Source organism: Falco punctatus (assembly GCF_963210335.1).
Source record: "Falco punctatus genome assembly, chromosome: 10".
Classification (NCBI taxonomy): domain Eukaryota; kingdom Metazoa; phylum Chordata; class Aves; order Falconiformes; family Falconidae; genus Falco; species Falco punctatus.
The window spans coordinates 8,406,663-8,432,856 of record NC_137590.1 but is presented as its reverse complement, the minus strand read 5'-3'; the positions used below and the strand labels follow the sequence as shown (position 1 = coordinate 8,432,856).

The following is a 26,194-nucleotide window of genomic DNA, read 5'->3' as shown; positions in this document are numbered from 1 at the left end:
AAAATCCTAAACCCTCATGTCAATATAATTTCAAATAAGCTTGGGCAGAAAATACCAGCTACTCCGGGTTTGCATGCTTTGTTCTAATAGCACTGAATGCCTGGGTAACAAGGTGAAGAGCTCTTACAAAAAGAGAAGAGACAAGCAGCAATAAATTGTGTCACGGTTATTGACAACACTTATCTATAAAGCTAAGGTCTGCACAGACAAGGGGAGTTAAGAGCTCTGCTATCGTCAGAAATGGCTCTGTCTGCAGGGAAGTTTATCTAGGCTCTGTCTTCCCCATGCCTGGCTTCTGGACCAGAGGGATTCATGGAGAGTTTCTGACTCCACTGAAGTCAACAGCAACATTAACTCCACTGGAATCAGGCTGCAACCACAAAATAAATGCTGTTCTACCTGCACTACATCTTTATTCATGATTAAAACAGCAAAGGTTCGTAAGAAAACTTCCGACCTCAGAGTGGAGGCTAGCACTTGCACACACAGATATGTTACCTCAGCTCCATCTGTTTGATAACACTAATAATATCTCTACCAGTTAAGTCCTTCCTTTGTATCAGCGAGAAACCTGCAAAGTCTTTCTATACCATCACACCCCTGGGACCAAGTTTATGCAAAAGGAGAGGGTTCTGCAGCACAAGTAAAAGCAGCAGTTCAGACTTGAATATAAAAAAAAAACCTTACCTGCATTGCTTACATCCTTCTAATTTAATCTCACAAACTCACCTCTGCATCAACAAACAGTTTACATTTTAAGTCTGGTCTGTTCAGTCTCTTCTTATATCAGGCACTGAAAATTGATGGCTGAACGTGCTCCATCCAGGCATTCCTCAGCTCAAAGGTTTGACCAGAATTTTAAGTGTTATTGGAGTAGAGTTTAAAAAAAAAAAAAAATCAGTTAAGCGAGACCAACATATGATATGGAAGGAAGTAGCACTATGATTTTTTGAGGAAAGGAAAACAGCAGAGAACCAAGAAAGAAAAGCAGAGAAACAGAACCAGCACATACCATAGACAAGATATTGCTTTCAGCTGCTCAGTAACTCTGGCTTAAACACCTCTGCCACCCCTACAGGTGTTACCAATAGATGCAGAAGTTAAGTGTTGATTTCTACAGAGAAATCAGCGTATTCTTCTGAGGAGCAAAACAACTTTAAGTCCTTTTTAACAAGAGCATGTTTACCCCCAAAATAGTCTGAGGACTGTTGAGACAGTAAGTAGCGCACCCCTACTGCTGACAGTTCATTTAGAAACATCCTGCTTCTTGCAGAATTTCTTTTTCAAGAGTGCCTTAAAGGTTTAAAGAAAAATCTATGAGATCCCTATCAGAAAAATACTGTTTCAAATTCCTGCTTCTAAATTAGGTGAATGTGTTTTGGGTTTGGGTGTGTTATCTTAACCCTTTTCCTTCAAATGAGGACTGGGTTTATACCATGCTTTTCGCAGTACTCTCCTGCAAGGACTGAAAGACACAGTCCTGCTACTTTTCAGAAACTCACAGCCCTGCTGCCTCCCCAAATCAAGGTTCCCTGTTCAAATCAAGGTATTGCAGGCCTGCTTCCCTGTGGGTTGTGCTTTATGGGATAATGTACGTGTGAGGTGTAAAACATTACAAACAATTTGCTTGTTTTCCTATCCTCTATGAAGTAGCAACAGTGCCATGGAGTTACAGAAATGTTGTTACAGGATACAAACGAGTTCGTAACTTCAATATTACTTCCACATCTCCACTACTTATACATCCGTACACTGAGCACAGGCTTGAGCCCGGAGCAGATCTCTGCATGTGCGGATGCTGGGAGGTGATGACTGTGCTCCCACTGCTGCCCATCACTGCCACGCTTCTTCCCTTCCAGCACTGCCAGTGACTAAGAGTGATAGTGGCACGATCTTTACATTTCTGGTACCACCCTGAGCATTCAGAGCACCAGGAGGTGCCACCCTGTGTCGAGGCAGGTGAACACCACTCTGTGCAGAGCAGCCCTTCAAAATGCCCAGTTTGGCTTCCAGCATTCCCAGAAAAGCAGAGAACCTCTGCACCTTAGCAGGTATCGGCAGAAGCTCCGTTTAACCTTAACCGTTAACATCATCATCTGACAGCATCTTTCATTATCCCACTTCTTCAAGGCTTTGTGGTATTTCACTTCATTAGCATAAACGATCAAAACTTCATTTACAAGACAAATACCACAAACAAGAAATTAATTCAACAGACCAGTTGACTTCAAATGAGAATGGTGATGTTAATTTCAGCGTTAAAAAAAACTCTCAATCCAGTAATTAAATTCTGTTCCGCCAGATATGCTCAAGCATATGCTCTGCCTACACAAGGACTGATTAAGTGACCCTGAGATGACATCATCCACCCAGCAGTGGGTACCAAACTGTCCTTACATACACAGGAGGCATTAACGAGCCCAAGATATCCCCTCCTGCTGCAGCAAAGCAGAACCTGCTCTTTTCTGCCCTGCTGAGCTCACCAGTCCTTCCACAACAGCCCGCAGGTTCTCTCTTCTGGTTAACAGCCTCTCCCCAAGGTTCCCACTTCCAGGATGAGGTCAAACAGGCTTCCCTGAGGCAGGAAGGGTGATGATGAGTGCGGGATAAAGCTTGGTGCTGCTGTCCACATTCTTGTATTCACACAAACCTGCTCCCCCTGTGTTGGCTTGGCGCTGAGCAGTGTTTATGGGTTTTGCGTGGGGAACATGGCAGCGCTCCAATCTGCGCTGGACATCAGACCACAGGCTCTGCCTTTGCAAGTCTTTCTATCTAGATTGATGAATGCAAGCTTCAGAAAGAGTATTTCAGCAGCCTCGCAAAGGGGCATTAGTCACTGCTGCCTTGGTGCCTAGAAGAGAGCCATCAATTTTTGTAAAGCAGACAGTTGTAACCTTAGAAGAAATGCAGCCAGACTCACTGACCTGCAACTTTTTTCTCTTTCTGAATCTCCGATGGGACCAATGTGAGTTTAGACTTTAAAGACATGCAGGATTGTGCCAATAATAACCAATCTAGATTCATTTCCCCAGACAATCTGTACTGACATCCACTGCTAATGGAGACAACTGCTGGATTTCTGGGCTTCCCTGGACCATCTCATCTGTAGTGCTCTTAGCCCAGATGTAGGGCAACATCCAGCTGCCACGGTGACAGCAGGCTGCACATCTGGATCTCCTGTGACATGGCTGGCAACCCATGAAAGCCATGTAACATTTTTAGTCTTTTTTTCTCCCATAAATCCCCATCTGCGAAGCGTTTAACTGTGACTTTCATCATCACTAACCCATCAAACTTTCTAAAACAAGAAGATACATAATAAACAAGAAGAACAGAAGAAAGAAGCCAGTGAAGTTTTACAACTCAGAAAGCATAATCAAAATACAACCACCCCTTTTGGAAAAACACTAAATATACATGCAGTGCTTTTGTATAATCAGTTGTTTGACATCATTCTTAAACCAAGTGTGATCACTAAGAGCAACACTGAAATTAAAGAGCAAATATATGGGACTGAAGTGGGTTTCATGACAACACCAGGGAAATAAAACTAAAGGTGTTGGTCAGAATGACAGGATTTTGTTTAAGAACACATGTACTGCTTTGTAGCTTGGAAAAGAAAAATTGATTTTCCAGACACTGCTATAAAACATGCCAAGAAACAAGTGTAAACCAAAGAAAGCACAAGCTATAACTAGATAATAAAGCATCCAAAATTTTCCGTGGATGTCCATTTCTGGGAGGAAGAAATTACCCTGTACTTAACTTTGCTCCCTCTGTCACAGGTCAGAAGCCAAGAAACATTTATAGAAAGCAGAACCGAGCATTAAAACCCATGGGCATAGAGAATTATCAGCAGAGCTGAGTTGATGAGCAACCTGGGACCAGCATCCAAATGACTTGCTTGGTACTGAGCAACAGCCACGGTGCAGTAACCCCTGCCAGCCCGGGATCGGAGCCCAGAAGCACTGGGAAAACAGGGAGTGGAAGGAAACCTCCTTCTGGATGGAAACCCTGCTCTGACCACTGAGGTCGTCTAGCAACTGGTGACAGAGAATATGGTTATGTTAAAATATTTTGAGTGTATTATTACAGGGCAAGACGGGTGCATATTAGTGACCTTTCCATGAGCCCAAAGGAACTACAATGATTTATACTCGTATCACTTCAGGTCGCACTGTGCAATAATCTTTTTTTAAGCACATTCTTAACTCATGCTACAAGTTACACGGATAAATGTACACAACCCATACATACTAAAGGGAAACCTCAGAGAAGCAAGCAATTGCTACAAAAATGCTGGCATGGGCCAAAATGACCATGGAGTTCTGGTCTGTATGACCAAAAGTTGAAGGTTTATTAAGAAAATAATTCCATTTGTATTAATAGTATACTGCTGGGTTAATTCTTTTGGGTTATTTAACCATGCTTTCCAAAGCTGTACTAATTCTCTCCAGTTATGGCTGAATGCCACCTTGACGTGGCTGCTCTCATCTCGCTGATTCACTTCGCATTTTACGCATCTTTGGGTTTTCCTTTCCTTTTCCTTTAATTTTTAAATTTTGGTAAATCTATCAGACTCACACAAGATCTTGCGAAGTGGTTGAAAGTCAGTGCTAGGAGCTGAATTTGTGAATCCCAGCTGGCTCTGGAGCCAAGAGCTGCAATGACAGATCCCCACGTGTGGTTCAGCCAGGAGGCGGTAGGAGAAAGGTCCCTCCACACCGCCTGCGAGGGGAGCATCTTCCCAGGCATTAGAGGCATTTGAGGAAGAGGAGGGGTGTGTCTGGCATTAGCTCTCCCTGGAAAACCAAAGCGATGGCCCCTCAGTGCCGAGTGGAGCTGAAGGTAATGAAGGAAAGGCGCATTTTGTGAGCAGGGGCCAGCTGGTCAGCCTGGGAAGCAAAGTTTTTCCCTGTCTCACAGAAGGGGCACACCTACCACATCCTAGCAAAGCTTTATCTGCGTGTCCTCATTTTCCTGCAGAGGTAAGTATCACCTCAAATGCATTTCTACTGATCTGCACTCCAAGGTGAGAAGACTTTAGAGACCAGATGGGACCAGACGCAGTCACCTGGATAGCTATGACTCCTCAGGACTGCTGAAATGGTGCTAAGTGGGAAATGCAAACACCCATCCATGTAAAACACCAAACATCCATCTAGCTCATGCGCTTCCTGCAGGGATTGCTCCGGGCTGTCTCTGTCCCAGACCTGGCCGTTTGACCCTAGCATCCCCTCGAAAGGGAGCCAAAAGCTACCGTGATCCCCCCGCCCAAGGCAGGTCCCAAGCCCTGGCACAGAGCCCAGAGCCATGGGCACTGGTGGTGGCGTCTCCTTCCCCTCCTCTGGTTACCTGGTGACATCACACTGGACTTTGCCTGTGTGCAAAGCTGAGCAAACCCTGCAGGTTCCTTCCCCCCACAAAAAAAGGAGGGGAGGAGTAGATGCTATTGTTGGTGTCCTATTGTAGTTGTAATAAAGAAGTCTACTTCTGCAGCAAATTTATTGCTATTTCTCCCTGAAACAACAAATACCTCCGAGTGCTTCTGCAAAAAACACTCAGCGGGGAGCTGGCTGGCATCGTGTGGATGTTACGCTTCCTCCAGCTAATGCCAAGATTTGAAACCACATGGCAGTTCTCAGGGAGATCACAAGGATTTGTTACACTCCTGTGAGGTTTGTAGGACCATGAATGAGCAAATTATTACAGTAAACCATAAATATAATATATTCATCCATGACAAACACAATATTATTCCCCAACAGCATAGGAACATCAGGCTCACTTGCTGAGATCAACAGCTTGAAGGCCTTAGCTTTGCAAACAGAAAAGAGGGTAATAAGAAAATATAATTAAAATATTTTATGTCACATAATTGAATAATGGGCTTATATCCTTTCTTTGCTGAGTTTTTCACATAGATTAAAAGCTACAAAGAGAATACGGTTGAAAAGAACTGGGGAAACTGCTACTTACTTACTTCGATATGGATTGAACATTGTGGTATGTTCCCAACCCAAGTTTTATTTTTCATCTGGATTTTCCAGCACTGGTAAGAGTTCATGCTTTGATGAAGTAAAGGATCTCAGAACTGAAGAAGCTCCTGTGTATTTTCATTTGCCCATAGCCACTAATATTATGAATTGAAATCTGCCAGTCACCCAAGAGGTGGATTTTGAACGTTGCCTACACATTCTATTTCAAAAGTGACTTCATTACATACAGTCAGTATTTTTAAGGTATTTAGGCTCTGAAAGATACAGACAGGCATGGACTGGAATCTTCTTAGGTATCTACCAATTACATTATATACAAAATTACATTTAAGTAATTTCCCTAATGGTAGGGGGAAAGCTGACTTCAGCTACTATTGTTCTGTTCTCCAAACCTCACTCTCAAATGGTTGATAAACTACTCCTAGTCTTGATGTTGGCCAAAAACATGGCACAGGATTCCACTTAATTTAATATTGACTCAACCATTGTTACCGAAGCGCATGCAACAGCGCACACACATTTCAGGAAAAGTTGGAAAAACAAATGTCACATGCAAAAAAGAGCATGACGATCTGATGGAAGTTACCAGACCTCATCAGTGATGAAGATAAAGACTCAGTAGGAGCTGCACAGGGTGGGGAAAGCCTGATAGGAAAATTCAGTTAGGGACAGTGTGGTTATCGATTCAGTGTACTTTCCCAGCCAAATCTATGAGCAGCATTTGGGAGCACTGAAATGACAGAAATGCTAGTATTCAAAAGAGGGGCAAATCATAGCAGGCTGGACACCACAGGGTTTAAAAAATAGTCTGCTGGATCCATGGCTTGGAGGTATTGCTCAAATGGAGTCTCAGCCTGCTCCCCTCCCGTCAGCCACACAGCATCCTTCCCTGCCCCTCCTGCCCTCCCCAGCGCTGCTGCAGCCAAGGAAGGCAGTGTTCAGCACGCTGGAGGGTTGTGAGGTGCTGGCTGGTGAAAGGAAGTTAATGGATTTTCCAGCATTTGCAGGTGTACATGGATAACCAGATAGACCAGGCTCAACTTTCAAACTGTCCCTCAGATTAACAAGTATCACTTGTGAGAATGTGCCATCACAAAACACGACTTTTGAGCTCATAGTAAATCAATACATCAACTGAAATGATAGTATCAGCCCAATTAATAAATCACTAGTGCCCATAAAAATGGTTAGGATTATTTTTATCAGTACATCAGACATGCAAACCACTCCAGTGGGTAACACACCTGATTCCCGATGTGGAAATACTCCACTGCCTCCAGGATCACATGGTATAGAATTAAAATGTTAAGCATATTCTCTTCCCTGGGGAACACTTGATGCCTTTCATTATTCCAGTTTTATATTCATTATTAATCCTTTCCAGATCATTTCTCAAGCTAATAGCTCCTCAATTACATATAGTCTTAGTAACTACTAAGAGCGGTGAGCAGCTTAATACAGTAATAGTTCTGGACACATCCATTTTCCATGCATAAAGGACTTGAGTAGCAGCTACCTAAGGTCTTTCATTGTTATGCAAGCAGTCTCAAGCAAAAAAGAAAGAAAAAGGAAAAATTTGCTTCTGACATATGATACCTGTGCAGCACAAATATTTGAAACTGTGGGCTTTCCCAGGCACTTGTCTGTACCTTTGAAGATGCAGCTAGGTACAAGGGGCACTAGAAATACATGCTCTCTATTTTCATCTCAGGTGAAATGTGAATATAGCACATAAAACTACTTCTGGCTGTATTATTTAGCAACCTAGTCAAATAGGAGTTGTTAAATGAAGTGTTTTACTGAGCAACACCAATGTGTGATGACTAAATAAGAGGCTAAATAACTTTTGTCATATCCAAGCATAACAAATGGCAATGTTTATTGTCCTACTAGCCAAACCTTTATTGCCCGCCCCCCCCCCCCCCCCCCAACTAAATCTACATATTAGATGCTCCAGAACATGAGCCTGAACTGGTATGGTACACATACATGGCAAATAGACCATAAAGAGACCTCTTTTTACCAAAGCATATTCAGGATAAGACACAAACATTCATATATTTGCCATCACTTTTACTCGTTGTGCAGGTGACTGAGCAAAATCCATATACCTGTGACAGATCCTTCATCTAAAAGGCAATGTGTACATGCCTGCTGTAAGTACCTTTACAATTGCACCATGTGCCTGTGATTAAGGGCTTTGATCTTCCACATTTTCAAGCATGTTTTAGCTAAACACCTGTGTCGCCTCATTAGTTCAATGGGAACTATTTGCATCTCAGTGCATTTAAATGGGTGCATGCACAGGTATTGAAGCATAAGATTAAGCGATGCTGATGTGTTTGCGTTATTGCAATCCTCTTTTCACAGAGGAAAAGGTTTTATGGTGGCTTTCAACCCTGTCTCAGTACCTCCTCACGGCAGAAAGGAGGAGGAATGGATCCCAACCAACATAAAAAGGACTCCCAGTCCTGTTGCTTCTGGTGGCCGTCTGCTCCCCAGCACGGAGATGGAGAGCCCAGACGAACAGCCACTGCACGAACAGCAAAGCCATTGCACCTTGGGGACTGATGTTTCTGGGACGCACCAGATTTGCCACTGATCTGATTTGAGATGCTGATCTACTGAACGAGCCATTTTCAGAGATCAGGCGTGTGTGCAATTGCTCCCTTCGCGACGGTGGGTATCTCAGATTTGTTTTACACAATCTTTTGCATAAGTAGAGAGATGCAATACAAGACATTGTAGGTTTCTTACTTTAGACCTAGTGTGTTAACAAGCTATAAATAGGAAAAATCAGAATTCATAGAAGTATTTTTGGAAGCCTACTTAAAAATCTGAACCATATTTGGTTTATTTCGGTTTACCTTATACACCACTAAATAAACAAAGATTGCGCAAAATGTGTGCAATCTGCAGCAGTACCTAAGTCATTCTTCATTTGCATGTTTTACTTTGAATTTCCGAGATACATTTTTATGCAGACAAAAATAAATGTTGCTTTCATTCTCCTTAAGCCCATTTTTATACTTTTCCATGATAAATTATTCTTTTAATTTGAAGTCTGGAAAAGAGACTGGAAAGCTATTTTCTACAGGCTGAAACATCATTGTCAAAGTAAAATGAAATCATCCAGTTCCACAAATCTCGAGTTTTTTGTAAGGATAAATCTCTAAAGAAATTCTGGTGGAGCTGTTGTTCCAAACCAATGCACAAGGTAGTGATGGTAACAAGACTAATAATGATAGAACCAAGCAGAGATAATTTAGTACACATCTTTTTATTATTGCAATTTGAAATGTCCCTGGTCTCTATAGCAGCATCGCTGTGGATAAATATTTCCTTTCCTTTCCTTTTGTTCTGTAAGTAAATTTACATTTTTCTCTTTAGATAGCAACTATCATCCCAGACACTAACTGTCATATGTGAGCCAAATTCATCCTGGAATGAATCCTTCATTTTACAAAAGGCTTGGTCAGGAAAGTATTAGATTAAGTAAAATGAAAGTGAAGCTAATTCTGGTATCATTAATCTGCTTAATCAGAAAATGTTACAGGCATAAGAAAAACAAAATGTATGGGCCAGGAAGACCCGACTCTAACCCCAGATATTCTGAACTTGGGGACAATGTGGTCCAACATTCATTCCTTCAAGTGTCTTCTAATTTACTTCACTTAGACCTAAGTTGGAAGCGAACATCTTGCAGAATTTGGGCCTTATGATGCTGTAAAGCACAGCCATAGCTGTTCCTGCCCCCATAAATCACATTTTCCAGAGCAGCTGTTGCGATTCTGGCCAATGGTGGGATTGGCACGATGTTTCTGTTCATTCCATACCAAACGCAGAGACACAGAAGTTCAAGAGCGAATCCAAGATCCAAGGAATCTTGTCCCAGGAAGAGCACCTCTACCCACAGAAAGTACTCAGTCTATGGACTCGTGTACTGCTAAGGATCATGGAAATTGTGCGTTGCTCGCTCCTCTCCTTAGATGGCAGGATCAGAGAGATGCTACAAGATGCTCAGCCATCACTTTGCTAAGCTTTGCTCCAAACGCTACGTGGTGTTTGACGTCTCCCTCTTGCCCAACATATTATCCCTCTGGCATCCTGCCACCTTTGTCATAACTGATTATAATTTCAGTTTGATGAAAAACTTTGGATAGACTGCTCTGAGTCATGGCAGGGGGCAGCTGTATTCATTCTAGAGGCTTCATTTATACCTGCCACTTCAGGCATACGCTGCACTGAAAAAGGACCCAGAATGATAGATACAAACAAATTACTCCTGCTGGAAACTTAAAATATGCTATGGCTCAAGACTCTTCTTTGTTTTACTATGAAATAATTTAAACAATCAGAGAATTCTATATTCATGAGGGGTGCAGGTAACTCGGACTGATGTGATGAGTCTCTCTCAAAGCCATTATTTACTGGAGAGGATTTTCAAGTGGTACAAGGAAAAGGTTAAAAATGCAATAAACTGCACAGTTTATTAGTGTGCATGGCAGCACACTAGCAAGTTAGGCTATAGGAGAGCATATGAGCACTCACAGGGAGTACAACAGATCTTCGTTTAGAATATTATTAGGAAATGGAACTATTCAGACAGCTTGGAAAAAAATAGGAAAGTTTTTCCTGCCCAAAGTAGCAAGAATTAGCATCCATAGCAGAAGTAATGCTGAAACCTTGCAGCATTGGAGGATGCATCTCAAAGCCTGGGGGCAAGAGAGCAGGGGGAATGGGCTAGGAAGGAATTCTCCTGTTGCAGAGAGGACTGGACAGGGCCCACCCCCTCACAGTGCATTAGGGCTGCAACTCTACATACAGATAAAATCATCACATCGGCTTTTAAGGAATAACGCCTGCTCACAGCAGGAGCTGCAAGCATTTTCCAGGAATTAGAAAAGCTGTCCATATACTCAGAATGAACTCACACTCCGACTGCCGCAAACCATTGTCCCTGCCCACAATACAGCACCAGATAGGGAAGTTTGTTAGGGAAGTTTTTAACAAGCCATTATGTGATGGCTTTCAGAGAACAAATAATTGGATGTGTCTCCAGGTCACTGACTAAGTAGTGTTACTTCCAGATAGAAAGGAAAAGACCAACTTTAATTTCTGTAACCAGCTGTACTTTCTGTAATTAGAAATAAAATCACTATATACTCAACCTCCTAACAGACCACAAGCCCATAACAACAAGCATTTGCCAACTGCACATTTACAGCACTGAAATCTGATCTACAAACCAATCTCCCGGGCAGGGTATCAGCATCTCAATCCAGATGAGCTTAGCTGATCCCTGGAAGCAGAACAACCATGATCAACAATGCTCCCAGGGGAGACGGCACTGTCCACCCAACTGCTCAACAAGTCGCCAGCGAAGGCTTCGCTGAGCTGGCAACAGAGCAGCCAAAACCCTGGTCTGGCCCTAGGGCAGCAGCACATTGTGCAGGAGGAGATGGGGATTTCATTTTTTGAACAAAGGGAAAGTCTTGGGATGTCATGGCATCCCACTCTAGGCACTTGGAAACTGATGGTTTATTAACGAAATACCCCCGTTAGCCAGATGCAGTCTCCACTGAGCCGTTCTGATGCATACCATGTAAACATGACTTGCTCCTTTTGGCCTCTTACTACAGTTCTACTCCATAAAGGGCTATAGCACAAATACTATAACCTTAATACTACCTTAAAAGTGCTTGCCTTCGTATCAACATGGCTAATGGGATTTTTACCAGACCCTTGAAAAGAGTTGGACCCAACCAGTTCATCGTCTTTTGGTGTTCAGAAAGCCCTGGACGTCCTGTAACTTTCTTCCTGTGTTTGTTTTGGCAGATGAGTCCAACAAAACGCCAAAGAAGAAAGAAAACAAACCTGATTTTCCCTTTGCTGGAGATAATGAACTTCAAGGTCTCACCTCCACTGCATTTCAAAAGCAGGCAGCTCTAGGAACTGACTCTTCACATGCTGCTCATCTTGCTATAACTATGTTAGCCTGTGAAATTCCTACAGAAATACCAGTACAACCTGATCTAATGTATTCCTCTTCCTTCCTGGTTATGTCTGTAGTGGTGTAAAGTGAGACTGGACAATGCTAACATGACTAGTCTGATTTTCTAAGGTACCGATGACTGTAAAGCCATAAACCAAGAGGAATGAGACTGTAAAATAAATGCAACCAGAATCCAATACGAAACACACTTAAGTATATCCATAAAAATAACTGACTGACTTAATTATTAAAGTAATTTTATGTACTTTACACTACAAATAGCAAAACTACCTCACTGACTCCAAAATATCCCCAGCCAAGCACTTTTGAAAATCCCACACTGCAATTCTGTTCTGGTTTACGTCTCCTGGACATTAAACACTTTCCATGAGAGGGCAGTTAAGTCACTTACCAAAATAGAGTAGATGGTATCTCTCCACCACACACTGTGTTGATGCTCGAGTGCCCATTTCCCAACTCAATTGGTCCATTGTAGTTTTATAGAGATGTCTGACAGGAAAAGAGCAACAGCCAAGAACTCATTAATGTATTTTTATCAATGCACTAACTGCTAAACTAAGCTTGGATTAGCAGCGCAAGCAGATATTGTTGTAATTATGACAGCATTGCAGAGATTAGAGACTGAAAAGCACAGAGATTTTTCTTATGTTTGTAAAAAGTAAAATAAAACTTTACCTGCTGTAGTCCTAGAATGGCTGCAGATACAGGGAAATGGAGTGACCTTAAGCTGTATTTGTTCCTCCAGAGGAACTATCCTTTTATGAGTTATTTCAACAGATATGTCAAGGCAGTGCTGTTTTCACCATTTTATGACAGAAATAACAAATGCCAGCATTGTTCTTCAATTCCCAACAGCCCCGAGAACCGACAGAGTACTCGGTTGTTCAGTGCACACATACCCTAGATCCCCTCCTTTGCCAGATTAAACACAGAAATGGCATAAAGGATGGATTTATTTGGCTCATGCTGGAAAATCACTCTTCTTTACTTGCGTTGTGGCAGCCTCTAGGAGCCACAGCAGTGAATCTGATCCTCACTGTATAAGGACAAACAGAATTAAGAGTGTTAATTAAACCACAAGATGCTTAAAACCTAAGCCAAAATAAACGCCAAATAAGAAACAACTATGATAATCTGTGAACTTCCATTCTGCCCACACTGTGCCGAAAGATGTCAGCAAAAGCCATGAATGCTACAATACTTAAAGAGCAAGGGATACAAAAAAGCCTTCGAGTCTATTTGAGACTTAGCTCAGGATTTATCTGTGACCCCACAACGGTTTTCATTGAAACCAAGGGAATTCTGACATGAATTTCAATGGAAAAAAATAAGGGGGGAAATCTTGCCATGACCAAACTCCAAAAGTATGCGACCGAAGTCTGCTGCCTCAAAGGGCTCCTAGCAGGAAGAGCCATGCACAATTATAGCCAAACAGGAAATGTCAAGAAATAATATTTATTTTTAGATAAATCCACAAGTTTCAGAAGTTCGGTAAATGCGAATGACTAATGCATAGTAAACTACCGATGAAGAACCTGATTTTATTCTTATGATTTCTATGAGCATTATTTTTAGAGCAACATTTCATAAACCTAATAAGAAGGAAAAGAATCTTATTAACCAGAAAGCCGGTCTACATTTTATGGCAATTTTGCTCTAAGCAAGACATACAGCTGAACAATAATTAGGTATCATAACTACATTATGCATGTCTTGCTTCTTGTATACAACGTTCCATTTTTGAATTACAAGATTACACATTGTTTTAACTTTGAAATTAGCTACCCACTACCACTGATTTTTTTCACAGGCTAGGAAAACCAAACCTCTCCTTAAGATAGCTTGTCTGGACTCTACTGCATTTTCTTTTTTTAACTCTTAGCAATTTCAGCAGCTATTGAATCATAATGACATTACATTAATAATCTGAATTTAGAAAAAGAGGTATTAAGGTTCACTATACAGCCATGAAAGTATATGGGAGATTTATTTATTCATTTAGAAGGAGAACAGTATTACGGTGCTATATACTTTCCAAAAAACAATACAATAACCCACAGAGAAGTTTTGAAGCAGAATCAAAAGCATTTATTTCAGGGCTACTTACAGCTAAAAACTGCTAGTTCCTTTATTAGTGAGATGCAATCAGTCCCATAAAAAGGGAATACAGAGGGTTTTTTACTACCTGCAGCTTGAGGTCTAGCAATAAGATTAAATATTTTTTTTAATATTTAAAAAGTATTTTATAGGAATGCCAGCTACTCTTCTCTAAACAGATATTCTCCGATTGGATAAATGTATACATGGTGGTGATTAATGAGTGTCCCTTATCAGGGCGTATTTTCCCTAACAGGTTTCCCAAGATTCATCACAGCAGATCCGCGTTAGCTGCAAGCACAACGCTCCACCTGCAGCTCCCCATCCCTCGCGTGCAGGCAGAGCCGTGCAAGTGCCGAAAGCCCCAGCCAGGGCACAGCTGGGGTCCCCTCGTGGAAAGAAAACCCAAACTATGCTTGCACTGCAGTATCAAGCAGCTGCCTTCAACTCCAGCAACAATTACATTTAAAAATAATAATATGAGTACAAGTGGAAGGGTCAGATGGCTGGTATGTGATTTTCAAATATTCAGATTTTCAGATGTTTCAGATTTCAGATATTCAAATAACATCTGGATCAGCAGGATGCAAAAGCCACCATACCAACTGACAGTGCTTATAAAATACATTGTAAAGTCTGTGTATCAGTGAAATTTGTATCAGTTATAAAGTTCTCTGCACCAGCCAGGTGGTCCAAGTCCTCGGATGACCGCGGTCTCACCTAGGGACACTATTTGGAGCTTAAACACGTTACAAGGTCACTTATGTAGGAATTTCACAGCACTGCACCTCTTCCACAATGAAAGAATAGAAGGTATCACACACTCTCCACTAGACTATTGGCAGCGAAGCCATTGGGTGCACCGGGATCGGAGGGTTCCCTGCCAGCGAGCAAGCCCAGCTGTGGCAGGTTCTGCAGGAGCCCAGCTGTGGCAGGCACGTTCTGTAGGAGCCCAGCTGCAACAGGCAGGTTCTGCAGGAGCCCAGCTGTGGCAGGTTCTGCAGGAGCCCAGCTGTGACAGGTTCTGCAGGAGCCCAGCTGCAATAGGCAGGTTCTGCAGGAGTCCAGCTGTGGCAGGTTCTGCAGGAGCCCAGCTGTGGCAGGTTCTGCAGGAGCCCAGCTGCAATAGGCAGGTTCTGCAGGAGTCCAGCTGTGGCAGGTTCTGCAGGAGCCCAGCTGTGGCAGGCACATTCTGTAGGAGCCCAGCTGCAACAGGCAGGTTCTGCAGGAGCCCAGCCGTGACAGGTTCTGCAGGAGCCCAGCTGCAATAGGCAGGTTCTGCAGGAGCCCAGCTGCAATAGGCAGGTTCTGCAGGAGCCCAGCTGTGACAGATTCTGCAGGAGCCCAGCTGTGGCAGGCTCTGTGGCAGCTGCGCGCCAAGCAGGCAGAGCTCAGGCTGGTCCCACCCTCCCCGTCCTTTCCAAGGGATGCAAAACCACCCTGTGAGGCTCCTTGGGGGAAATTGCTTTGCTCACAGAGAACAAAAATATCAGTTTGGCTGGGAGTTTAAGAGACTGCTTTAAATTTTCCTTAGAGGTGTGGAATGGCCTCTTTTCTTTTTCTTTTTTTTATACAGGGCTTCAACCACTCGTGAAGTCTTTTAATCAAAAGTCCACAGCACAACTTCAGCTGTGCACCCAACATTCATTTACACCCCGATGTATTTAACGAGCAGAGTACGGTTACAAAGAAGCAGCCAGATGCCATCTGCCACCAACAAAGCCAAAGGCAAGAATCTTGTTTTCACAACCACATGCCACAAATGAGCACAATGACTGTGTGCATACTAGCACGTTTCCTCTGAGCACAAAGTTACCCCTGGTGCATGCGGAGAAGGTAGATTCCTGCGCCAATGGACAGCCAGGTACTGTCACTATTATTTGGGACTGTAATTGTAGTAATGACTCTGCTACATGCAGAATTATCTGCAAGTCCCACTGAGCCTGGGAGCTCATTCAGTGCCTGTTTTACAGTTCATTCTCCAGACAGCTCCCTTCCTAAAGGGAAGATATCCAGCAGCGAACACGTGCGGATTTTTGCTATGAAACCGTTTTGCCTTCGCAGGCACAAGAGTCAAGACTAAGGAGGGATAACAAGCACCGGCTGTAGGGTAATGTCACCACTGTTGCAGAGTTAAGACGGGAACTGGAATCTCTCTGCCCTGTGTACCAGTGCCCTACCCACTGCCTCAATACAGATTCCTCAGGTTCTAATTTACCAGGTGAAAACAGAGGATGAAGCTCCTCTCGATGAGAAATGTAGGATAAAGCCTTAATTAAGTATTGCATTTATTTGCAGAAATACTGAAATCTAAATCATTTCAATTGTACTGTATACCCACACCTTTTTGCAACAGCAATTATAGTAGTCATGCATGCTGGGTTTTGCCTAATAATTTTTTTACTTCATCTTGTCAAAATCATTTTTAAAACTGCAACACAAAATACATTATTGTATGAATCCAAAGTATTATGACTAAGATAATTATTTCACATTCACTGAATGTATCACAAGTATTAAAAATTGACTGAGCTAGAAAAAGAAATGGAATGGAAGTTCACCGCATCTTCTTAACTATATCTTTGAATAGAAGTGAATGCCTGAAAATTGTGTGTCTGGTCACTTCTGGTGACACTTTGACAGTTTGAGGAATGTATCATCGGGGAACGAATGGTAAATTTGGCTTGGCATTAAGGACTCTCTCTCCCCTGAGGTGTTTCACGGCACAGGTTCTGTTTTGAAAGTAGGACCATTTGGCCTCTCTGTTTCTTTTTCCTGCCCATGACAGACAGAAATTCAAAAGGGTCGACAGTAAGAGGCTGTTAATTTGAGAGACTTCCATCCAAACTGAAACGCACTCGAAGGCAATGGCTGACCCCAGATTTCTCATTTCCTTGCAGAGAGCTTGGAGTCTGACACCCTGGAACTTCACCACGAAGTAAACCCAAGAAACTAGCCCTAGAGAAATAAAGGCTGGGAATATGGATGTTCAGCTATGAGTTTACCCAACAGAGAGGAAAACAAGCAGCACAAAGACACACCAATTTTTTAAAGATACCATCTTCTGTCCTGGCTATCCTTGTGCCCTCCTCAGAGCCTAATCTCAACCCAAAAATCTTCATGGGTGAAGGCGAGGAGGAGGCAGGGAGCGCGCCCCGCTGTGCTCTTTGTGGCCTGTAGATCGCTCTGTTCCTCGCAGAGGCGGCACACCGTGAGGAGTGAGCTGCAGTCAGCTGGGTGGGGTGAAGACGGGTGGTGTGATGAAAGCCATGGTTACGTGCTGCTGGGGGAGCCCAGGGGACCTGGGTGTCGTGAGCCGTTTCCAGCGAAGGGGAACGCGAGAGCCCCCAGTGAGCTCTGCACGCCTCCCCAGAGCAAGCAAAGCACTGGTATGGTCAGCTGGGACACAGACCCACCAGCCTGGTGGCCACACCAGCATGGTCTACAAAGCTCCAACGCTTACTGGGAACTGTCTAGTAGAAGTCATTTCTATCAGTTAGGTTCAAAACCCCATTCCTACATGCACATGTAAATTATATAAATACACTCGCATTTTTTTTCAGTGCCTGAACATAGGAAAGGAATGATAATTTCCTTTGACAAACCTGAGGCAGATGTGGTAATGAAGTATTTAGGAGCATTATCCATTTTTACTCATCATGCTGAACAATATTGATGCTGAAGCACATGCTCAGAAAGGCATTTCTCAGTTCCTTGCAAGGCTCTTTTGGTTTAGCCAACTGAAAAAAAAAAAGTTGTATGTTTTTGGAAGTCTGCCAGAGCCATGAAATATAATACACTGTCCCTGATAGTTCCAACACAGCAGTTCCCTGAAACTCATTTCAGCCAAAGAGCTTTCCTCTCCTGTAAACACTTTTGTCAGTCTTGTAGGTACACGATATAAATTAATTATTTAAACACAGTTGAAGTAATGCATTTTCCCAAACTTTCTGAAATATAAATATTTTTAAACCTGGTTCTCTGATTATGTGCCACACAGTTACAGTTGCATGCCTAAGTTGAAAAGGAATTCAAAGTACACATAAGTCACCTGTGTGCAGAAATTCTCCTGTTTAACCTTTGCCAGTGCATTAACCCCACACTCAGATTAGGCAGAAGTTATGCAAAATACGCAAAACATACGCAGAGGTTCCTCTCCTCACTCATGCAGTTACAGCATTTTCCAAGGTTGGATGCAACCTGAACTGGCGTAGAGGGCTGCACAGCCAAGCACTTGAGATATATCAGTTTTAGGAACAAATGCAGCACAGGCCAAACTAAAATCCTGCAAGGCTGTTCAAGTACATCCATACCTCTCTACTTTTTCAAATTAAAAGGAGTTTTCTGCACAACTATGCTCCTGACTTCTTCCTGTTTTCCAGTTTTAGATCCTCTTTATTTCCTAATTAATTTTTAGAGTAAGAGTTTTTCCTGATTCTGGTGTTAACATCCACCAGCGTATTTTACTCAGAAACTGTCCATTTTTCAGTACAGACCACAGGTGTCGGTGCACACTATCCAGCCAAAGGAGTATTCCGAACATTTATCAGCGTCTCTGCAGTGGGAATACGGGGGAGGCTGGCAGCATGAGGTACTGGAGTAAAATTTCAAGTGTTTGTAAATTAATTTTAGTCACATTGGCCACCTTGCAAACACAAACATAACATCTACAGAGCTGCAGATGGAGGAGGTATGTGTTACTCTTCACTCCTTCAATGCCACGACTAACACGACACAGACGTGCAGAAGCTCGTGCAGTTCTCCCGAATAATTTTCAGCAAGAACAGAAGCAGCAGAAAACAGTAGAAAAGCCCGGTTCTGCCCGTGCACAAGTCCAGACACAAAACTCACAGAAAACTGCACAAGGAATAAAGCTAAAGCAGAGCTTTTCTACAAACACAAATGTCTGAAACATGTTTGTTTCATGATTAAAGATGAGAGTAAGATGCCTAAATGTAATCCTCTCTCTGCTGCCCACCCTCTGTGATCTAATGCAGGTGATTCCAGGTGGGATCCCTCTGATCACATGTGGCATCAGAACTGCCTGGGATTCCTTTCACAGTAAATTGAGCCCTGAGTCCCCCATTGAGACAGACACAGGTTGTTCATGTACTTTAAGGTGGGTAACCACATTTGCTCAAATGCATCTCAACTGGCAATAAAGGGAACGTAAGGTGATTAAATTGACACATTTACCTCAAGCAAGGCAAGCGAGGAAATCTTTAGCATCCCTCAGAAAAAGGCACCAAAACCAAACACGCCGCTAGAGTGGAGATTGTGGCTTACCTGCTACGTGTGCTCAAGGGGAGCTGCATCAACAGCTTGGAGACACGCTTAGAATAGCAATTCCGAGGCTTTTAGCCAATTTCTTCTGTCTGGCAGAGCCCTTCGCTTCACTGGGGAGCTGCAGTACAGATGAGCAATGCTGCAATGCAAGTGCGCATCAGTGTGGCTGGGAAGGACACGTCCCAAGCCAGGGCATAGAGAAAGCACGTGGATCATGTTCTGGAGGCACGCTGAAGGCTTGCTCCGGTGGAAGGAGGGAATGCGAGATGTGAGGAGCATGGAAATACAGGAATGTGGATGGTTGAGTCTAGTCCCCTGCTATTGCCGCCCTGTAACATAACCTTTTGGAACTAAGCATCTGCGTGAATTCCAGCAAAAGACAAATTGCTATTTCACCTGGGTGATTTGTAACAGAACTCAGGGACACATTTTGAAGCTTTAGCCGTGCGAAGGTGCACTACAGAAGCACTGCATTAAGAGTAATGGAGCTATTCATAAGAAAAGACACAAGAAGAGCAAGCAACAAAAATCCCTGCAGAGGCCATAAATCAGCAAAAAAAAAACATGTCACCGTTCAGTGACGAGATTTGGGTCCACCTGCCACCAGCATGCAATCTGCTTACCTTGAGGGGACAGATGTCCCTTGAACTCTTCAGGGGGAAGCTGACAATGGCCGTAGTATTTCAAGCAGAAATTACCATCGCAACACGGAATCGTTCAGGCTGGAAGAGACTTCAGGCGGTCTCCAGTGCAGCCTCCTGCACAAGGCAGGGTTAGTTGTGAGAGGAGACTTGGTTGCTCAGGGTTTAATCCAACTGGCTTTTGAAAAACCCCATGGACACAGACAGCACAGGCGCTCTGGGCTGCTCCACTGCTTCTCTGTCCTCAAAGGAAAGAAGTTTTTCCTTACTCTTGTTTCAATTTATGCCTGTTATCTCCTGTCCTGCCATGCACTACTATGAAGAGCCTGGTTCTACCTTTCTGATAACCTTCTTGTTGATTTTGGAAGCTATTAGGTCTCCCCAAAGCCTGCTCTCCTTCAGGCTGGACAAGCCCAATTCCCTCTGTCTCTCAGCAGAGCAGGTACTCCATCCACTGACCAGCTTGGTGGCCCTCTGTTGAACACACTCCAGTTTGTCCTGGATGTTTTTCCCATCCTGAGTGCCCAAAATTGGATGCAGTATTCTAGAAGTCATCTGAGTGCTAAGGAAATGCAAGTAATCACATCTCTCGATTTGCTGGCTAAGCTTCTGTTGCTACACCGCAGGGTGCTGTTGACCTTCTTTGCTGCCAAGGCACATTGCTGGCTCATGTTCAGCTTGTGGTCTACCAAGACCCCCAAGCCCTTTTCAGGACAGCTGCTGAACACCGCCATGCCCAGCACCCCACCAAACAACAGCTGTTAACTGAAACCAGGTGAACTGTGGCACAGAGTGAACCAAGAGGTCCCGCTAGTGCCCACAGCTTGAGAATTTCAAAGCCAGCCACGATCATTACCTTAATCTTTAGCCACGTAAAGCCCTTCTTTCCCAGTAGGACTCACATGGAAAGGGCTGGTAGAACTGAAGACTGACACATTCTGGCTGCTCCATTGCCTGCGGACGGTGCTCATGACTAAGTGGTTGCACTCTCTCTTATTCCCCTTAACAGCCTGTACCCAACACCAAAATCCTAAGTATAGGTAGCATTTTCTTCCTGTAATAGCAGAAATCAAGGTACAAATGGATCTTGGTACAAACAGAAATAAGGGGACAGATTTCCTTCTTCTTAAAGGAGCTCCCTTGTTCAGTGTGAGAAAACCACGGATGCACAGCAGGTTTTAACATGTTCTTTTTCTGAGACCTTTCTGAACCCTTATGCCACAGTAGCACGTGCTATCCACTTGCAGCGTGACATTTTGCATATACATTATCTAGCAACCTTAAAAGACAAAAGCATTCCGTTTTTTAAGACCAGGTGAATGGTTTGCCATCCATAATTTATCCAAAGAGCTTTGCTTCTATCTCTGTTTACAGAGTTTTTCTCAAACAGATGGCATTTTTGTAATGTGTTCATTAGTTGAAATTTTCTGATTAATAAGTTCTGTGAATAATCCTCACTCTGTAGCTTGCTTTTGAAAATTCTCACCTTTCAGCCGTGTAGATATTTAAGCTCTGTTTTATAAGAAATGAATTTAGCCTCTTGCCTTGTTTGGAAAGTGAGAGGTGAAAGGTGCTGTGAAGTTGAAATACCTTGTTTTGCTGGCAGCACTGCTCCCGACTGCAGAATGATGTTGGAATTATCTGCAAAAGCCAGAAAGATGATAGAACAGGATTTCAATGTCAACAATCAAAGGAACAGAAGGAACAGCAGCCACAGGCTGCAAAAGTAATGAAAGTGGGATTAAAATTTTTCTCTGCGGCAATGCTAATTCCTCAAGGAGCACAAAGTAGTAGAATTACTCTGGGACTCCTCAGCCAGTTCACCACGCAGTCAGCTTATCACTACAGAAAAACTGCTAGCGCGCTACTTGTTATCTTCAAGGGCATGTTTCACTTTTGTCTTTCGCATGAATTCTGTGCTGATGAAGGATGCAGGCAAGACATGCCTGAAGAATGAAGATCTCCATTGGCCAGAACAGATGTAATATTGGCCACAGCCAGTGATCTCACACCTGACTCTTCTTTCTCATACCAATGTCAATGAGGTCCTTGACCTCATCTGCCAGCCAAGTGTCCAAACGAGGTGGTAGTTTCTTCAGGACATTTGTATTTACACCGACCATTGAGTAGTAACGCCTCTCTGTCAGTATTGCTCAAAACTGGATTTGAAAACTGCTTACTTGCAACAGATAGTTCTGCTCTCTGTCTGTCTCTGTGAGCTGCTCTTGGTCTCAAGATGTTACTGAGATACTGATCCAAACAGCAGAGTCAGGTGTGATTTGTTAAATAGTAAAAACACTGCATTAATTATGTGGGGTGGTAACGAGTTCTCCTTTTATGCCATGCTGCTGTGCCTCTTCCTGAATGGATGATGTGGCTTGTTGGACTATCAGAAGTCATGGAAATATAGGCTGGTAAATGTCCCAGAAGACTGCTGAAACTCTCCCCTGCCCTGAGGCATGGTCACACATGCTACAGCCAGTCCTTATAGCCATTTATCTAACCTTTTCTTTAAATCTTCACTGAACAGATTTGCAACCTCCCTAGATTCCAGCCGCTCACACAGTAATAGTTTTGTCTGGTTTGTTTGTTTGTTTTCCTGGTATCTAAAGTAATCTCCCTAATTACACTTCAGTAAATTGCTTTTTATCCTACCTTTGGTGGTCACAGAACAATTGTTTACTGTCATCTTTGTAACCGCGTTCATACGTTTGAAGACAGTTGCCATGTCCCTACCTTGTGTTTTCTTTCCCAGATCAAATAATCAAATTCCATCTTTCCTGGTAGCTTACATTTCCTAAGCCTCTTACAGTTTGGGTTGCTATTCTCCTATCTTGTTTGCCTGCATCCCTCTTTAAGAGTAAGTGCGATGCTTGAAACTGGATAGAGTGCTTCAGCCAAGGCTGGCTGGTGCTAAATGGAATAGAAATAACGCCCTCTGATGTCTTACGTGTGATCCTCCTGTTACTAGAGCTTGGAACAACACGGCTCCTTTGCAGGACTGCACAGTCTATGATCCACTATAGTCCCAAGATGCTCTTCTGCAGTATTTTTACCAAACTAATAGTCCTCGTTTGACATGCGATATTCCTTCCTATGTGGCATACTACGGAGTTTTTCTTCTAGAATTTTATTGTGTTGAGTTCAGATCGGGACTGCAGTATATCAGGGTCGGTTTAAATCTCAGCCCTGCCCTTCCAGGTTGGAATTCCTGCAAACCTTACAAAAGTGTCCTCCGTTCCATCACCAAAGTTATTACAGAAAACACTGAGCAAAACTGTTCCCAGATAATTCCCTGGGAGATCCTACTTCATGCGTCCTTCCTCTTTGACAGCAATTAGCAACGCAGGCTTTTAAAATACGAGTGTTCATTAAGAAGATGACTACAGACCATAATACAAATACCAAAACTCTTTGTCCGTGGCCCTGTGGTCAGTAAAACTGGTCACCTCCCTGCCACAGATGTGCGAGCCGTGCTGGGGAATCTTTGCAAAGTCAAGCAGAAATAGGGCGCAGCACCAGGGAAAAAGAAATCCAAGTTCCCCACCGCCACCGCCAGCCCCTCTCCACAACTACCGCTCAGCAGCTACGGCTGAAGAATATCAGCATGACTGTTCCTGCGTGCCCACACGATTCTGAACCACAGTCCAATTTAGTTAAGAAAAAAAAAAGAAAAAAAAAGAGGGAGATATTTTGCTAAAATTACCGTAGTATAGGGTTTTTCGTTTGTATTACCATAGCAACAAAGGGCCTTACTTGGAAGGAGACCCCGCAGTGCTCCGGGTGAAGTGCACAGCGCTGGTGATGGGAGACAGCCCCTGTCCCACCGAGGTGACTGTCACCGTCTGCACCCCGGGGTCACCCGCAGCCGCTCCCTGCAAGCCCGGGGCCGCAGCAGGTAAGGGAAAGCAGAGGGGACAAGTGCCATAGCTCAGTGCGGACGGGGGGACAGGAGCACACGGGGGAGCGGGGGCTGCTCAGGGGGCTGTGGCGGAGCTGGAGCCGCCGGTGCCTCCTGATCGCTGGACCAGGAACCGCCGCTGTCAGGCGGAGGCTCAGCCCGCGCATCCGAAGGGAAAGGAGCATCCAGGCGGCAGGCAAGTTTCAGTCAGGAGCAGAGGTGGGGGAAACTCTGAGAGTCTTTGACAATCAGAAATATCAGCGTGTTAATTGTCACTGTACTTTGCAAGGGCGCCGGGGGAATGCAGCACCGGTTTAGCTCTCCCGGAGCCACCGCTGTGTCTGGGCCGGGGGGGTGGGGGTATGTGCTGTGCTTTAGGCTTTAACGCACACTTCGGGTGCTGCTTCCCTGGCCAAGGGAAGGAATGCAGACCGTGACCAGGCGCGGGCAGAGCCCCACAAGTTTCCCTGCCGGTGAGCGCAGCCCGGGATGGCACCTGCGGGCGGCCGCCCCCCGCCCCGCCCGGGAGCCGCCCCGGGAGCCGGGGAGGGGGCTGGGGGGGGCGGGCCCGGCCCGGCGCCCTCCCGGTGCCAGCGCCGCCGCCGCTCCCCCTGCGGCGGAGGGGAGCCGGGAGCTGCTCCTCCCGCGGCCCCGCCGGCCGCTCAGCCCGGGCCCGGGGGTGGCGGGGAGCGGCTCCGCCATGCCGAGGGTCGGGGCCCCGCACAGGCGGCAGCCCCCGCCGCCGCGCAGCGCCAGCGCAGCGCCCTGAGCACGGCCCCGCCGCGAGCAACTCGCAGGCAAGTGTCCCGGGAACTTTCCTCCCGCAGCGGCCCGAGCCGGGGAGCGGGGCGGCTGCGGGCATCACCCCGCGGCAGGAGGCACGGCCCGGCCGCGGGCGCCCCCAGCCCCCCGGGGGTGTCCGCGGCGGGGAGGGGGCGCGGGGTCTGGCGAGCCCGGGCCCGGGTTGCAGCAACAGGTTTTCTCCCGCAGCAGCGATGGATGAGCGGGACCGGCCCCCCCGCGCCGCCGCCCCCCCGGGGCTCCGCGCTGCCGGCGGCGGGAGGGGCTGGGCGGGCGCAGGGCAGCGCGGCGGCTCCCGGTTCCCTCTGTCCTGGCGCGGCGGCTCCCGGTTCCCGCTGTCCTGGCGCGGCGGCTCCGGCGCGCTCGGTCGGTGATGCTCGGGCTTCCCCTTCCCGGCTCCCCCTTTCCCCGGGTCCTGCGCCGGCACAGTGCGGCATGGAGGCTGGTGGCTCCCGGTTCGTCTTTGCCTAGTCTGAAGGTCCTTTATAGCTTTAATTTTGCGATAATTAACAGACGGGGTTTATATTGATCTATTTACTGACTTCTGTTCGCTGGCGACTGACAATCGAGTTAACTATTCTTGATAGGCAATGTATTTCTGGCAGATTTTTTTTTCTTTGGAAAAGATTTGGGGGGGGACGGGACGACAGCAGGACACGCATAAAATAACTCTTCCATGACTATGTATCTCCTCATTTCAGTGGCAAAACTATCTATATAAATATATAAATTCTAATCTATATAAATAAATGACAAATCGTTTACTTTTTAAAAAATATGTTGAAGAGGTTGTTGTGAATGTGAGATTAAAATTTGTTGACATAAATATATTTCACAGCAAGATAATAGCAACAGTCACTAGTTCTAATGTATTTTGGAGCATTCTCCTGGGGATGTAAGTTACTGCAAAGTTCTTTCAATTCTGATTATTATCAGCAGAATAAGGCTCAGCTTGGTAAACCCAAACACTGCGTAGCATATTTGTCGTGATTCAGTCTGTAGGTTGTCATAAGATGCCAAAAAGTGTAACACTGTCCAGATCAAGGAGAGCAATGTGCAGATACGAGCATGTTTTTTCAAATTATGCCTTTCTCAGGATAGCTTTATTTCATATTGTACATTGACCTTTGTAAGTTTTACTTTTATTTGTCTGGAAGTTCACTTTGCGAGCAGAGTTGAAGTTGGAGATGGGCTCTTACTACATAAAGTGCTGCATGAGTATAGCTGAAAGTATTTCAGTATGTCAGTCCCCTGACAGTGTTGATACAGTACGGAAATCATGTGTCAGAAGATAGCTGAATTTAACACTGCTTGAAAATACTGCTTATTTTAACTAAGGAAAGAGTAAAGGAGGAAGGATCACTAAACTGTAAAGCAGTTTCTTAGGGAAGTCTTTCCAAAAAAATCACTGCATTCATGTTCAGCCTGCACTGAAATCGGAAACTTTTTTTTT

At 44.6% G+C, this 26,194-nt stretch overlaps 1 long non-coding RNA gene across 1 annotated transcript; it reads left to right on the top strand.

Annotated features, from left to right (window-relative positions):
- Nucleotides 1–26,194, top strand: LOC308070337. The gene is made up of 2 exons (XR_013930706.1): nt 1–15,021; nt 15,082–26,194. It is a non-coding gene; the product is annotated as an uncharacterized lncRNA (long non-coding RNA).